The sequence below is a fragment of the Taudactylus pleione genome, unplaced genomic scaffold (assembly GCF_031769625.1).
Source record: "Taudactylus pleione unplaced genomic scaffold, aTauple2 ptg000082l, whole genome shotgun sequence".
Taxonomy (NCBI): Eukaryota; Metazoa; Chordata; class Amphibia; order Anura; family Myobatrachidae; genus Taudactylus; species Taudactylus pleione.
Genome location: NW_028284484.1, coordinates 7,018,575 through 7,036,620, shown reverse-complemented (window position 1 = coordinate 7,036,620; position 18,046 = coordinate 7,018,575).

Here is an 18,046-nt window from a genome sequence, read left to right as displayed (position 1 = left end):
ACTGTTTTAAAGGTTCGCGGAAGGGTCGGACACTGCCAGAAGACGCCAGACAGGTAAGTCTACATGAATGGCTACTAAACATCACTATATATCGCATCGATATATAGGCTTGTAAAAGTTTTCAAACCCCTAACAAGTAACAGACTTGTCTGTATTACAAATGACACAGAGATATTGTTCCAGACAGTATTTTTATTTCAAAGTCATAATTCTGCAGACTATTAAAAATAAACACTGAAAATGCTGCTTGCTTAAGTATTTATTCCATGTGCTGTTGAAGCTCCAAGTTTACACAGATGAAAGATATTGCCTTAAATTAGACTCTACCGGTGAAGCATTAAAAAAGTTAAGTTTTTATGGATAAAAGACCCTCTAATTCAATTAACATTGGTCATACTGTGAATTTGTAAGAAAGCTATGAACATGAAGACCAATCAATTCTAAGAAAATTAAAGTTAAAGATAAGCACAAGAAAGGAATAGGTTACACAATAATATTAGTGCTTGGAAATCCCAGTGAGCACTGAATATAAATTGTGAGGAAATGGCAGCATCATATTGAGCGGATGCTTTTCCTCATGTTGTTAAAATTGAAGGACCAATATGTGGTGCAAAATACAGGTAGATACTGCAAGCCAACCTGCTTCAGTCTGCTGGAAACTCAAGTTTGGGAGAACGTTTACCTTTCAGCATAACAATGATTCCAAGCACAAGGCCAAAAGTGTGGCCTTGTGCTTTGGATGAACAACAAAAAGGTGAATGTTCTATAACACAGGTTCTTAAACTCACTCCTCAGTACCCCAAACAGTGCATGTTTTCCAGGTCTCCTCACAGAACCACAAGTGAAATAATTAGCTCCATCAGTGGAACCTTTAAGTTGTGTCAGTGAGTAATGAATACACCTGCACAGCTGCTAGGTGACCTAGAAAACGTGAACTATGTGGGGTCCTGAGGACGGAGTTTGAGAACCTCTGTAGACTCTATAATGGCCAAGTTAAAGTCCAGATCTCAATCCATGTGAGAATCTGTGTCACTATTTGCAAATTGCAGTCCAAAAGCATCATCGAAACAACCTGGAGAAAATCTCTACCAAACAGTGCAATCCTGGTAGCAATTAACCCAACAGACTTTATTATTATTATTATTATTATTATTCTTTATTTATATGGCGATGGAAGAGGGCTGGGGGAAGCCCAGCTAGTGAGGCTCCCCCCAGCCTGATGTTATTTGGAGGTGTACCATGTGTGCACGCATCCAAATAACGTAACCTAGGGGGCGTGACCTATGGTAATTAGGTCACACCCTCATATTTGGTCGCGTGCGGCTTCGCACCGCGCGGAGTGAGAGTGCTATTTGTAGTGCTGGCAAAGGGTGCTCAGAACCCTGGAGCCATCCCTGATCATGGCATTCTCTTTTGAGGAGTGCACTGGAAATACACCAGGGGGAGATTTGGGAAACCCCCTGCCCAGTACTAATATGCTGTGACCAGGGCCATTTCTAGGGGCAGGCGAGCCGTGCAATCAATAATAAATCTCTAATGAGAATACCCAACCTGAGAGGGCTTTTTCTGAACGATGGTACCTGGGTGAAAGAGTGTCAGCTCTGGGGCCACTGTATGAAATTATATTAATGTGCATTTAGTTGCATGAGCAATATTTATGATATACTGTACTTTACTTCATCAGAAAGAGTCTCATGCCCATTTATTTTATCACCTATACTTGTACTGCACTAACATGCCTGTGTCATATAAATACAGTCCCATTTCTTTGGGGTCTATTTGGATGGAGGTAAAGTGGAAGGAGATAAAGTGGAAGAAGATAAAGGGGTCTATTTACTCAGCTTTGTTAGGAGATAAAATGAACGGTGATAAGGTACCAGCCAATCAGCTCCTAACTGCCATCTCACAGGCTGTGTTTGAAAAATGGCAGTTAGTAGCTGATTGGCTGGTACCTTATCACCGTTCAGTTTATCTCCTACCAAAGCATAGTAAATAGACCCCAGAGTACGTAAAATACCAACCAACCAGCTCCTGTCATTTTTCAAACACAGCCTGTGACATGGCAGTTAGGAGCTGATTGGCTGGTACTTTCTCTCAGTCCTCTTTATCTTCATCCAAGGCTTAGTAATAAGACCAGTCAGTATGTGCAGAGAGCACCTGTCATGTTACATACCCACTCTCTCCTGTTAGAGGAGGACTGTGCTAAACCTAGGTGACCAGTACAATACACCACCCCTTAACAGGGGACTACAATCTTTTCTGTAATGTTTCCCATGGTAACTTCTGTATACTTAGAGCAATCCCAGAAAATAATTGAAATATATTTGTCCAATTCCCTTGAGTATAAGTATATCAAATTTGCATTCATTTATTCCAGCTAAAAAGACAGAAACTTTCATATTCCAACTGTACATTTTTCAGTTTTTCTTTTTGTTTTTCTTTTTTTTATCCAGGGTGGAGCTTTAGGAGTAACCAAAGTCTTCAATCCTTTATATCAGTAGTAAGCTGGATCTATTAATAACTCTCAAAGTTACTTTTCAAAGCATGTCATCATGGATCTAATAGTAACGTATTGCATTAGGTAATTTATTCACCTATTCCATGCTCAAACATTTCTAACTGGTTTGGATTAAATTTCACAAGTCCAATGGCGATGAACATGTTGGTGGTTCAATTTGCAATTGGCCATGATTCAAATTTGTGATTTAACAAATTACGGCCATTTTCCATTTGTAGTTTAATGTTGCAGTTCATGCTCTCTTTATTGTGTTTAGGTTTACCTTTCACTTTCACTTTTAACCCATTTTTAAATACTATAAGTATTTTGTTTATTTCTTTTTTATATTTGAAATGTGAACTCTACTGTGTTTGAAGTTTTCCAGTTGTATTTAAGTTGTGTAATTTACCAGTTAAAGTAGATACATTTAAGTTTACACATTGTTACATTTTTAAAATTGTTTGTCTCAAATTTACCTAGTTTTTTTTTTTTTTTAAATCTATAAAAATTGCAAAGAATTCTGTTAACTTTAAAATGTATGTACCGATATAAGTAGATTGGGACTGGGTTTACTATAGTTTAGTCTGTGTAATTAGAATCAATATATTAGTTCCAATATAGGAATACATTAAGCTCCAACCTAAATACAGGCCAGGGATTGTTTAAACCCATTGTTGTGACCCAGGTAACATTATTGTACACATTATAGCTTCTGACTGTACCGGTATTGTTAGTCAGGTTAGGGAGTGTGCCCATATGTATGAATATGTATGCTGCATGGCCGAAACATACTCAGCTGCTTGCTAAGAGCTGTGGAGTTCTCACTATTGCATCACCATTGTTACACTACACATCTGTATTTTGAGTTGTGATTTGTTGTCATTGTGAAAGCTCGCATCTTTAAGGTTTAGGGTGTTCACATTATAATACAGTTAATCCTTTTATAAATGCCTATTGCATTGTTGTCACTATTAATTTATGCAAACCTGTTGTACTGTAGTCCTGGTCTGTGTTAAGGTTATTCAAGGACAGGCATATAGTTTAGATGGAGCGCTGTATTTCAGGCCAGTCGCGTGTTTGGTCCAGTGCAGTGGTATATAGATCACTCACTGTTGATCTGTTGTGGTAATTTGGGGCTGATTCTCATACAGGTACAAAGTGGCTATGTTCGTGTGATGCTGCAGAAGCCTGACAAAGGGGTCTATTTACTAAGCAGTGTTAGGAGACAGAGTGAAAAGTGATAAGAAAGTGATAAGGTGCCAGCCAATCAGCTCCTAACTGTCAACTCACAGGCTGTGTTTGAAAAATGACAGTTGGGAGCTGATTGGCTGGCACCTTATCACTTTCTTATCACTTTTCACTCTGTCTCCTATCACTGCTTAGTAAATAGACCCCTTACTATCTTAAGCTGATGAGAGTTTCTGTGGGGTTAATGTGGCGATCTGTAAAGCTTCAAGGGGTAAGCCCATTCCTCTGTTTTTCCATCCACAGCAGCAACCGTCAATTAATGCCCCCTCTCTCGGCACACCACCAATACCAATGGCAGGTGTAGTGTCTCCGTCTGAACATGGCCTCTGTGACTGCGACTGTGGATATGAGAATGCAGCTGCTGTCACTGACACGCCCGCAACACTCCCATTAAGCGCCCATTAGATGGACTTTTTTTGATGTTCACTTCAGGCCACCTGCCACAGTCTATCCTGAACACAACGGCATCTTTATGTGTACACTCTGTGTAACGTATGCGCCATCTGAGTACGGCCTTCAGTGTGAGCGATCGAGCGTCTGTTTATGCCACCACTTCAGTGTCACGTCTGCGATGCTCCCATATCATACCTATAATACAGTCTATCTCCGTGTGACCGCATAGCCATCTCCTTGTCACCTCCCAGCACTTTACGAAGGCATTTCTGATACCGCTCCTCTCAATTACAAGCTTTGGGCCTGATTCAGTAAGGATCACTATTGCACAATCACAATGCTGTCGCAGCCTAACATAAGGATGCCCCCTTTACCTTACACACATCTGTAATACTTAGCAAGTCTGCAAAACCATCGGTAACATTGAGTACAATCGGAGCCTCACACACACTTGCACAAGATCTGACCTTACTCAGAAATTGCTAACCTCATCACACGCAGTGAAAGCCCAAGTTGCGTATGGCATCGCAGTGTATAATTTATGCACGCCCCTGTAACAGCATTTCACACTGTGTAACGCATGCGCCATAGAGGTTTTGGGGATTTTCCCGCACACACACAGGACCAAATAATTGCTAAACTACAAGAACATAGGCATTGTGGGTGACTCTGAATCAGGTCCTATATTTACAACACCTATACATTGTAACAGGATTTGATTACTTTTAGATGAAGCATTTTTGATTGGTCCTTGCCTTGGGACTTACTAGAGCAGGGGTGGCCAACCAGTCAGAGGCAAAGAGGCAAAAAATATCTGTAGTCAAGTTAAAGAGTCGATAGCATGCATGCGCCAATGGTGCTCATGCAAAAATAAGGCATGGCCTAGCTGTCACAAGGCCACGCCACATTTTTGTGCGCACGCCTTTGGTATGACTTTTGCAGGAGCATGACCTTGTGTAACACCCCGTTTTTAGTCCTGCTGGGGGCGAGCCCAGCACATTGAAAATACACAATTTACATAAATTTCCCAATATAATTTTTTCACTGTTGAAGTTAAAGAAAAAGACAGAGCAATATAGAAAACATTGAAAAAGACACGTTCATATAAAATACACAGAAACAAGCCAGATCCATAAAATACACAGAAACAAGCCAGATCCACATAAAATACATTTAAAAAGCCACATCCACATAAAATACATATTGAAATCCAGAACCACATAAAATACACTGTGAAAGCCAGAGTCACTTAATACACACTTCAGCTCCTCCATGTGTCACTCCAGCCCCCTTCATAGCCATTCCAGCCCACATTCATGTGTCATTCCAGTCACTATCCCCTGGAGTTATCTCAACAGCCCCACTCTACCCCCATAAGCATGAAAGCAGGCATCATACCCCCAGCTCTCAAGCTGCCCCCCCACTGGCTCTCAGGCAGTAGTGCCCATTATGCTGTGCCATCTGTAGTTGTGCCACATATGCAGTGCCCCCTGTAGTTGTGCCCATTAAGCAAAGCCCCCAGTAGCTGTGGCCCTTATGCAATGCCCCCTGTAGTTGTGCCCATTATACAATGCCCCCAGTAGTTGTGCCCCTTCTGTAATGCCCCCTTTAGTTTTGTCCATTAAGCAATGCCTCCAGTAGTTGTGGCCCTTATGCAATGCCCCTGTAGCTGTGCCCATTATGCAATGCCCCCAGTATTTGTGGCCCTTCTGCAATGCCCCCTGTAGTTGTGTAAATTAAGCAATGCCCCCAGTAGTTGTTGCCCTTATGCAATGCCCCTTGTAACTGTGCCCATTATGCAATGCCCCCAGTAGTTGTGACCCTTCTGCAATGCCCCCTGTAGTTGTGCCCATTAAGCAATGCCCCCAGTAGTTGTGGCCCTTCTGCAATGCTCCCTGTAGTCGAGCCCCCTAAGGTAGTTCCCCTAGTACTAGCTCCCCATCCCCGCCCACACCTTTTTGAAGAAACTCACCTGTTTTCATACTGGTACCGCTCCACGCCGTCAGGGCTCCCTAGTCCCACCATTACTGCTGCTGCCGCCTGCTGGATCTAACTGGCTCCAGCAGGCGCGCGGGCTCCTCAGATCGTGGGTTACATCATGATGTCACCCGCTCACTGCATCACTGGCAATGCTGGCCTCTAAAGTGATCAGAGGCTTCTTTAATCTCTGATCACTTCAGAGACCAGCATTCTCAGGCCCTGATTCAGAGCCAGACGCTCTGACAGAGCGCTCGCTTTGAATCAGGGTGTCTTTTTTTTTTATGGAGTGGCCTCCTGGCCGCTCGCATTGCTGTGGGTTGCCACCCACAGCTAATGCGAGCGGCCAGGATGATGGTTGCGATGGTCAAGACCATCGCGACCATCGAACTTGAGTCGAGACCCTTGTAGTAGGGTTTCGTGGCCGCAAGCCCCAGAGAGCTTTTGGCTCAAACAGAGCCGAAAGCTCTCCCACTGACATCACTTGTGATGTCAGTGGGGCCGCCCGCAAACGGTAGGGGTTCTCATGGGAACGCCTCCGTCTGGGCAGCCACCCCCCTGGCCCGCCCACCAACGGGGGCAGGTGCTGTCACTCAACATTGACAGCACCAGGGGCGGATTGGGAACTAAAAGTGGCCCTGTAAAAATTTCTGGAAGTGGCCTCACATGGGCGAATCAACTGTAGGCAGAACCAAAACACCAAAGTTGGCTGGATTACATCAATATAACTGGAGGCATCAGTGATAGGCAAGGCTAAAGCTGGCCATACACCAGACCAACTTTTCTCTGGGATACGTTCAGTATCCCGGCACAGGGGATGCCGGCTTAGAATACCAGTGCCGGAATCCCGACACCTGTCAGAATCCCGGCGCCAGCATCCCGACCGATGGCATCCTGAAGGCAAGTAGCGGGGTTAGGGGGAGGGTTAGTGCTGAAGTATTAGGAGAAGGGTTAAGGTTAGGCACTAAGGGGAAGGGTTAGTTTTAGGGTGTGGGGAGGGGAAGGATAGGTTTAGGCACTTGGGGGCAGGTTAGATTTTGGCATCGGGGAGGGAGGGCTAGGGGAAGGAGGAGGGGGAGGATCAGGATACCTACCAAAAGGTGTCGTTATCCTAACCCTGTTGGGATGCCGACTTCTGGATTTTGACTGCCGGGATCCTGAACCCATCCCCTCTCTTCCAACCATTCAACTGTCCAACTAAAACAGTGCAGCCAACTTATCTCTAACTTTTGAAGTCACAGAAGTAGGCAGAAAGTGTCTGCATGTTTTGAATAAATATTTGGTTAGGCACACTGACACCTCACAGGTGCTACACAGAGTGACAAGGCATACACTTCATTTACAGTATACATATACTAGGGCTGGTGATGACACTCTTTCTTTCTGTGTATGTGTGTACACAGACATACACACACTCACACACGCACAAAAACACTAGTGTATAAATTGACCCACCATCTGCTGGTCACCTCAGCCAGTCTGCTTCTCCTGTCCTCTCCCCTTCCAGTGCCATTATACTTACCCCCCTAGTTCCTGGTCCTCTTCATTCCCATTGATGCGGCAAACACCTGCACGTCACACCTAATGTGCATTTCATGCGCAGTGGGAGCTGGGACACTGGCCGTGTACGTTAGGTGCCACAATTCATTCATATACGGTTTAAATTTTATAATAATAACTATAAATATAGAAGTTTATCTTCACATATAAAATATATATACATACACAAAATATAAACATATATAATATAAATACATAAACTAAAAACATAAAATTGTGCTTACCTGGCAACCTTTAGATGAATGATGTGTACACGGCCTTGCTGCGCCGCTTCTGATGGCAGTCACTAGGCATGGAGGAGAGGGGTGGAATATGCATACATGATGAGGTAGCAGAGGTACTGGATGGGGAAACAAGCAGAGGGACAAATGGAGGGGCAAAGGTATAGATGGCAAAGGGGGCAGAGGCACAGCAGGGGGAAGTATCACAGGTACATATAGGGGTGGACAGATGGAGTATGTTGCAAAAAAGAATATGGCATAGAAGGGGGAGGGGCAGAGGCACACATGGAGGGGAGAGGGGCAGAGGCACACATTGGTGGGAGTTTAGAAGCAGAGGTACAACTGATTGCCTCTAGCCCAGCCAGGGTGCAGGGGGAGGAGGAGCTGTAGGGGACCTAGAGGGTGGCAACGTGTATTGGAGTCAGGAGAGGAAAGTGAAAGTGAAACTCAGCTAGCTGGAGAGTGAGCTTAAAGTCCCTTGAAAGAGTGGGGGAGGGGAGCACACACCACCAATGTACCATATAAAACCTGGGTGGATCTAATGATGAAAACTGACAGAGGAGCCGTTGGTGCTGATGATTCCAGCCCAAGCTGCTTCTGACTCACAGGCAGATACATGTGTCTGTGAGAGAGAAGCAGGCTGCAGCCACGATCATCAGCACCAGCGGGTCCCTCTGTCAGATCTGTGCAGTGCCCTGGCACTTTCCTTTATGCCCCTCAGCTCCATCTGCTGCGCTGGCGCTGCCCCGCCTCTCCACTCTGCTCTGCCCGGCATCGTGTCTCAGCCCAGTCAGCTGACTGCCTTAGCCCCGCCCGCCTCGCCTGTCAGCCCAGCCCCTCAGCCCCGCAGGCCGGCTGAGTCTCTCACTTTCCGCTGCCTACCAGAATTGAAATGTATCTAAAGAAAAAAAAAAAACCCCTGCTGGCAGTGAGGCGGCCCCACAAGTGCATCGGCCCACCGGGAATCTACCCGCTGACTTCAACGGCCAATCCGCCCCTGGACAGCACGCCCCCTTTGGTACGAGACCCGGAGCATCAGATTGCCGGTCGCTATCCGGGTTTCGCGCATGCGCACGACAGAGCCGGCTCCGTTGTGCGCATGTGCTCTGGGCCACCATTGACCCGGTTGCAAGCGCTCAGTGCTTGCGACCGGGTCTGAATCAGGCCCTCAGTACCATTGGGGATCTGCCTAGCCAGGAGCCGCATTGAAAACACAAAAGAGCTGCATGCGGCTCGAGAGCAGCGGGTTGGCCACCCCTGTACTAGAGTATTATAATACTTAATTATTATCGTTATTATACTAGAGTATTATAATACTTCATTATTATTCTGTTAGTATTGTGTTAGTGGAATTATTTTATACTATTTGTCTTTTCTATCACTTTCATTTAATCATTCTTACACATATTTCCCCGACTCCATGCTCTCATTTATCCGATTTTAATATTGCTGTCAAACTTTAAAAACAATTACACTTTTTGATTTTAAACATTTTAAATTCACAACATACAGGCGTACCCCCAACCTGATTATTTACTCTAAATCAGGTACAATTTGGGAAACCAATGATTATCCTTTGATATTTGCAACATATGCATGTTCTTTTCTGTGTAATGTAAAACATTTTTTTTTATACAAAAAAGGTTAGAATTATAACACAATGGGCCTGATTCAGAGCCGGTCGCTATTTGCGGTCGTTCGTTTAAAAAAAGGGGTGGCTATTCAAATGAACCGTTCGCTCTTTGCGGTCTGTTCACGCCTCTAGGTCTGAATGAGCGAACAAAACTTGTGGCCGTTTTTTGGGAAACTACGCCCCCTGGCCGCTCGCATCCTACGTCATGTCCGCTATTTATTAGATTAATCGAGTACATCGACCAGGGTATGAGCTGCTCGCTATTCTTGTGGTTGGTTTTTGCTACCACAATTTTGCGAGCAGTTCTGGCTATAAAATAACCCAGTGACGTGCTCAATGACGCTGCTGTTGTAATTATGCACACCCATAAAACGCCCGTTTTGACCTTTAAGCACGCCTGCGATCGGATCTCCACTCTCCGTTTTCAAGCACCTTCCCCTGTTACCACCCACATACGCCTCTTTCTGTCACTCAAATTATCAGGCATTCGCTATTTTGCGAGCACATGAATTTTGACCGCACTGACTGGTTCGCGCATGCGTATAACGATCCGTATGCATGCGCAGTTGGGCAAACATCGCTCGGAGCGAACGAGCGGCCGCTTACGAGCGGCTCTGAATCAGGCCCAATATTACCAATGTACTATAGAGCGCCCGTAACTATGAAGTACTGTCTTTGGGCCTGATTCACTATGGATTGCTATTGTGATTGCTGCACATGCAGTTCAATTGTGAAAGTATGCTAATCCATTGCGATCGCTATACCGTCGCAGCACTACATAAGGACGCCCACCTTACCTTACACACATCCGTAACGTTTAGGAAGACTGTGAAACCATCGGTAACATCGAGTCCCATTGCAGCCTCACGTACACTTGCACAAGGTCAGATCTTACTCAGAAATTGCTAACTTCATTGCACGCTATGAGACCTCAGGCTGCGTAGGGCATTGCACTGGCTCATTTATGCGCGTCCCTGCAATGGCGTTGAAACGCACTGGCACGCCTGCGTTTCGCTGACCACCCCCCGTCACCACCCACAAACGGCACTTCCTGTCAATCACTCTGCGATGGGTCTGCGTAGTCACTGTGATCGCAGTCCCGATTGCAGTGGCCACTTCACGCAAGCCCACTGCAATGCATACGCATGCGCAGAACACAACAATTAGCCGATTGCGTGCGTATTAGCAACTGCAATCCTTGCTGAATCAGGCCCACTATCCTCTTCCCAAGCGGAAAAACATGATCCTGCACAGAAATAGACGACCAAACATGCAAATAGAAGTCAAAAGACCATCAAACTTTCCATAGACAGAAATACAACTCATGGATTTACTAAGAATCATGTTTAAAGACACAATAGAACACGGAGCAGAATAGAAGAAATAAACTGAAGTGCCTGTGAGCAGCGTGTTGTGCCGAAGCACTGCACATATCAGTATGATCTGTGCAGTGCTTCTGTGTGTAGTGTAAATAAAGGGTTAAAAATATAGAAAAATAATCGGCTTGGGGTCCCACCAAAAGCATAACTAGCTCCGGACCTCTAAGTCAGTTCTGGAACATTACATTTTGGGGTAATTTTCGTATAACCACCACCAGGCTGAACCAGCAGGGGTCGTAATGCCATAGCAGGGAGACACACAATGTGGGGTCCTCCTGTCAAAGCATTAACCAGCCCTACACTGGTCAGCCCATGCCTGGCTAACTTTGGAAAGTGGGAACCCCAAAAATAAAATTCGATCCCCCCTCTTGAGGATCAACAAGCCAGTGGGTGAAGAGGTAATGTTTAAAACTTTGAAATAATATTGTTCTTTACAATGAGAATACTGGTCTCAGCAAGCCTGCCCTGTGGCACTTGTAGAACCACAGGTGCCAGCAGGCCGCTGGCACATGTACGCCCACTGTAAAGAAAATATAAAAAAAAAACCAGTACACCAAAGGTTTTATGCCTTTATTACACATTCACGCATACTCACAGTTTCATCCTTACCTTCTTCCTGCTGGAGGTCGGTCCCCTTCTCCTGGTAGAATCCCATGTCTTCTGAAGACGAGAAAACAGAATACATGATCCCATGGACTCGCTATACTGCAGTACAGTATAGCGCACCCAATGATGGAATCCAAGTGGGTTCCTGCACTATAACCATGATTCAGTCAGACTACTCTTAGCAGCCAGCTGGAACACTGTCATTTGAGTGCTGATTTTCTCATACCAGAATGGGCTCAGTATTTCAGGACTGGTTATACTTTTGGGGGAAGACCCCACACCATTTTTTTTCTTAATTTTAACCAGGCTTGCCTACCCTCCCGATTTGGTCGGGAGCCTCCCGAATATCGGGTGCCGCTCCCGACCCCCCGTAAAGGCAGTTAAGCCTCCCGGCTGCTGCCTGCCCCCCCAACTACTACTAGATTCCCCCGCAGCGGGGGGCCCGATGACGCAATTCAAGCTGAATTGCGTCATCGTGGCTCCGCCCCCTGCTTCACAATGCCAATATTTTTGCCTTTGTGAAGAGGGGGCGGAGCCAAGATGACTCAATTGCATGGGTCCACCCCCAAAGCCGCTTCTTTACCTGGCCACGCCCCCCACTGTGCGCAGACATTCAGCTCCCTCCTGGAAGGAGGGAGCTGAATGTCAGCAAGTATTATTTTATCCCCTTTATTTCACCTATAACACACAGAAGCACTGCACAGATCACAGTGATCTGTGCAGTACTCAGCGGAGTCTAATGGGAAGGGACCAACATGACTGAACATGCACATGATACAACAGGATCAGTAACACCATTGAAACAAAGTAGACAGTCAAACACGATTCTTAGTAAATCCGTTATCTGGCTCGTAAAAAGCTCATGGCCAAAATATTCTCCTTAGTCTCACTATTAATGTCAATTCAATGTATAAACATCAACAGTGTTTTTATTTTAATTGTGTTTTTTTGATAACATTTCAATCTCTTTTTTTTTTTTCTACCCAACTAAAAGTATTGCAAAATGGAAAGTAGACAGAAGCAACAGTTTAATGAAATAAGAAAGAGGTTATAAGAGCTGATTGATTGAATGATTGGATGCAGTAAAAGAGAACAGTGGCAAATATGGAGATGGTAAAGGGACAGATGTATAATAAATGGCAGGTGTATAATGGGAAGCAGTGGTGATGGAGAATATAAACATATTACACATCACTAGAGATTATTATGTGCACTTCTCCTTTATGGAATGTAGAACATCAGTGAGGTCATGCTGTGAGGTCATAATGGTAACTCTTGGCTGTTGTTGCCTCTCTCACACAACCAGGACACTGACATTGCACTATCATTGCTGTCATTAACATACTCATTATACTGTTAAGGATAGAGATACCTCCACAAATCAGTCCAGCAACAGCCTTGAGGGCTGTCCAACTTGGCTAGCTGCGGCTGTATAGCAGCCTTGAGGTATGGATAACTTGGCTAGCTGCGGCCGTGTAGCAGCCTTGAGGCTGGTAAATCCTAACTAGTCGTGGCCAGTGGGCCAGGGAACACGGTACTGCCTTTGAGCCGTGGGGAAGCCTTGAGGGCTAGTAAGCCTTGGCTAGTAGTGGCCTGTGGGCCGTAGAGCAAGATGTGGCCTTTGAGCAGTGTAGCAGCCTTGTACACTGGTAAGCCTGGGCTAGTAGTGACCCGTGGGCCGTAGAGCAGATACAGCCTTTGGGCCATGTAGCAGCCTTGTGGGCTGGTAAGCCTTGGCTAGTAGTGTCCTGTGGGCCTTAGAGCAGATGCAGCCTTTGGGCCGTGAAGCAGCCTTGTGGGCTGGTAAGCCTTGGCTAGTAGTGTCCTGTGGGCCGTAGAGCAGATGCAGCCTTTGGGCCGTGTAGCAGCCTTGTGGGCTGGTAAGCCTTGGCTAGTAGTGTCCTGTGGGCCTTAGAGCAGATGCAGCCTTTGGGCTGTGCAGCAGCCTTGTGGGCTGGTAAGCCTTGGCTAGTAGTGGCCTGTTGGCCGTAGAGCAAGATGTAGCCTTTGGGCCGTGTAGCAACCTTGTGGGCTGGTAAACTTTGGTTACAGGAGTCGCTGAGGTATGACTTGTGCCGCCGGGTTGACACAAGCAGTTGTACACTGGATTGCGTACTTTGGATGCTGGAGTGCGACTTGTGCTACCGGGTTGACACAAGTGACAGAACGCTGGATTGCATACTCTGAATGCTGGAGTGCCGGGTTGACACAAGCGACAGTACACTGAGTTGCGTACTTTGGACGCAGCAGTGCGGCCTGTGACGCCGGGTTGACACAAGCAGCTGCACGCTAGAATGCACACTCTGGACACAGGATGACACAAACGGCAGGAAGTTGGTATGCGGACCGTGCCACCTGGACGACACAAACAATAGGTGGTATGTATGCGGACTGTGCCGCCTGAATGACACAAACGGCAGGATAAACAAAGCTGACAGGAGGATTGGGTACTCGACTGAACAAACAGGAGACTAAGGGGCATATTCAATTCCAGGCGAAAAGTCCCGTACTTTTCGCATGCTGGACTTTTTGCCTACATCGCTGGTTTTCAATGCAAATAATTATCGCGCGCCTGCCCGCTTATCCCCATATTCAATTAGAAATCAGCGAAGACGGGAGCCGGCGAAACTGTAACATGCGAAAAGTACTGACAGATTTGTGGAAATCAGCCTGACAGCCCCAAATGATGCACTAACATTGGGGATCACTCTAGATACCCCCGAACAGCCCTGCTGAAGGTATTTGGGGTACTTAAATGCTCTCAATATCTGCTAATTAGCGTCTTTGCATAAGTGGTGAAGAATAGCATTTAGCAGTTTTTTTGGCTCAAAATAAGTAGTCCCAGCAAATTTGGGGCACCTGAAAATGGGTGCTAGCATATTTTTAAGTTGCTAAAGTGTAGTTTTAAAAATTTTTAAAAATCCACCTGCTGCAAGCACCTGCAAACTTAAAAACACCAGGGGCATACTTGGGGATCCCCCTGGACTCTATTTTGATAATTTTTAAGTTTGTCCCCCAATTTTCCCCCCCAAAACAAAAGTACTTATTTGGGGTGTTCTACAGACTTTTTAACACTTTTTTTTAACGCAGCTTACCTTTGGGGGACTGTCCAAAGGGTGCAGGGGGTTCCCGCAGCTTTGCACCCCAAAACCCCAAATCTGCACTTTTTTTTGACACCTATTCATAGGCAAAACTGTTTCGCAGGTTTCATTGCATTGAGTTTCCGCACCGGCAAAAAGTCTTCGGAATTGAATCTGGAGGAAACTTTTCGCAATGCGAAATTACGTCACTCGCGATACTTTTCAGCAGAAACTGACTTTTCGCACCTAATTGAATATGGCTCTAAGCCGGAACCAGAAACACGAAACAATGCTATCACCAGCTTCGGAGCAGCCTTCGCACCAGCAGGAAATAGCCACAGGAGCCAAACCAGAACAGACCAGGGATGATGGACAACTGATGGGGAGGAGTTCAGCGAACGATCGCCCGGCGTTCGCCTCGCCCTGCATTCACAGTGCGACGGCTTGTGACATATACATCTTCTGTAACGTGATATTTTCCTCATATACACTCATACCACAGGGGGAAAGATGCCTGGGTGAGGTAGGTTTCTCGTCAAAGACAAATGAGCCTCACTTGGATATGCCTGCAGACTTGGAGTCTGACTACCCTAAAATATGTCCTGGAGCTTGTTTACCTCTACCATGTGAGGTTCTAGCAGGACAGCGCAGCTATCGCTATATCTTAGCCATTGGGGTAAGGAAATGACCATCCCCTTCAGCAAATTGCGTAGCTTTGCGGGGAATGTAAATTGGGTAATGTCAGTAGATGTGGACAGGAGCAATATTAATGACATTAGCCAATGTTAGCTATTAGTATGGTGTGTTATATGTTTCAGTCTCACATGTTCATATTTGATTAAGTTTGATAACTCTGCAAACCCTGCTAGTGTCCATGCCACGGGTCCCCGAGGTTTCCTCCACAGGGTTTTTTTTTCCTTTCCTGAGTGCTGAAGGATGACTCTTTGTGAGTCATGAGGCTTCCACTATATTGGTCCTCTTATAGGGCATAGTTTGTAAGTCAACTTTGCTCAATAATTTCCTATTCTACTGTATAATGCAGAATAGAAAACATTTTTTTTTTTACTTGTGACAAAAACTCTTAATAAATTCATTTTAAAATAAATCTTGCTTAAGTTGATATTTGTTTTATGAACGGAGGCCCTCAAAAGGAGAAGAGGCTGTGAGGTCTAACAAGGACAATGAGATCAGAGTTAATAATGGAAAATAATTCAATAGTTGGGAGTCTGACAAAATAAAAATTAAGCTATAATATACAGAATAGAGCATGGAGGAAGACATATAATTTGATGATGATAAAAATGAGGATGTTTATGGAGAAATGATGAAAATGGATGGATGCTTTTAATATGTGGTCAAGACTTGGGAGGGAAACATTCTATTTGTATGTAAGTAAGAGATACATGAAAGGCAATAAAAATTCTATCATATATGTGTGATAAACTCTTATCTGCTGCAGCAAAATCAGAATATGGTCCAGTGACATTTTGCAACAGTCAACAAAGAAACAAAATTTATCTGAAAATTAACAAGATAAAATAAAAACAACAATTAAATTAACTTAATTCCATGACATTCACAAAACATTAAAGGCTACTTTTTAAAGATTTAAAGAGAATCCTACTGTAGATTTGATTTCTCACATAAATATTAAGAATTAAAATATTCAGATAATCCTAATATAGAAGTTTATGCAATTTCTATGATGGTACTACTAAGGCTGCTTACTGAGCTGATTATTTGCTAAACTTCCATTTTTCTGCTTACTTTCACCCAGAATATTTTTAACATCTCCCAGAGCTATCCTGTAAATATAGTTAAAATTTTGTTTTTTTCTAACTATATTCAGTAGCTTGGATATGTGGCCTAATGACAATGTATGGGATATGGAGATGGTATACAGTATGTCATTAGGGGCATTTTCAAGTTCAGAAAGGACACAAAAAATTAAAGAGAGCAGGGCAAATTATATAAAATATTATCTAACATATATACTGTACACTACTATGCCGGATAAAATAAAGCAAATTACATTTGGATGGTTACATTTCCTTTAAATATCAACTATTTAGAATAATTTCAAGGTTTTTCTTAAAGAGGTTGGATACCCTGTCCAATTGCATTATTTAATGCTATCATCCTGGAGACTCGGGAGCAGTGGTGTGTACCTGCAGAAGAAGAAGCCATTATGAATGGATTAAAAATCACATAATTGGCTCGCATCCACTTACGAGACGCTTCATTTAGTTTGACAAGCCTCCCAGGCAACTGCTCGACATTATGATCCTGTGCCTTTGACATGATAACAGGAAAACCCACAGCCCTGTCACAATGTCACACAGTCCCAGCCCTGTTCTCCACAGGGATGTGTGCCTCTTCCCAAGGAAAATCATCCCTGTGTTGAAAGCATTGAGGCTCCTCCATAGCACTCATTTCTGAGGGGTGTTGTGGTAACAATTAATTACATGTTAGAAATCAACATTTTTCTGTGGCATTACTAGTCGTAGTAAGACATGGCAAACAAAAAACTGGTTGCGTATGCAGGCCAGTGGTCTAGGGATTGTGAATGGCTCCCCCTTTCAAAAACTCATATAAAAGGTGCCTATGCAGTGCTGGACATGAGTGGCTACAGGCCCATGGTGCAGTTAGAGTTCCCACACTTATGGGATTCCTCCCTACAGTCCGAAAAATCAGAAGATCCTGCCTCCTCCTTCTCCTCTACTCTGCTCTACCACCCTCTTTTCTACTCCTCCCTGTCACGATCTGGGTATTCTGTCAATCCAATTTGGGACCCTTGGACTGAACGGAGGTGCAGATGAAATGAGGCTTAATATAAATCTTGGTCATGAGTATAACCAGGAGTATAGTTACACTAGTGACAGTGTAGAAGCCACAGACTTGCTATCCAGACATGATATGCATGGATACTGAACTGGAGTGAACAGACCAGGTCCACTGGGCGGCCCCTCGCATAGTGACCTGTGAAAGCCAGCAAGACCAGGCATACACTTCAGAAACAAGGGTGAACTCCAGGGGGTAAATTTACTTAGAATCGTGTCTGATTGAGTTTTGGCGTTTTTAAATTGGCATCGCTGACACTCAGGTGATTTTAGGTTTCTGAAACACTTAAATTTACTAAGAAGCGTGTTTAGCTGAGATCGTGTTTTCCGATGGTGTATCAGATCGAGATTACTCACCAGAGTTTGCAGTGTCTGACCGCAGCCAAACTCTCCCAAGCTAGCAGCCTGCACATATCAGTGAGATATGTGAAGGCTGCTTATGTGTTATACCTGTGAAAAAAGGGTTCATTTGAAAAATAAAATTACATAGAGCCCCCCCCTCAAAAAAAGCATAACCAGCCCCGGGCGCCTCAGCCAGTCCTGGTTCCTAAAAATATGGGGAAAAAAACGTGTAGGGTTTCCCCGTATTTTAAGAACCAGCACTGGGCTGCT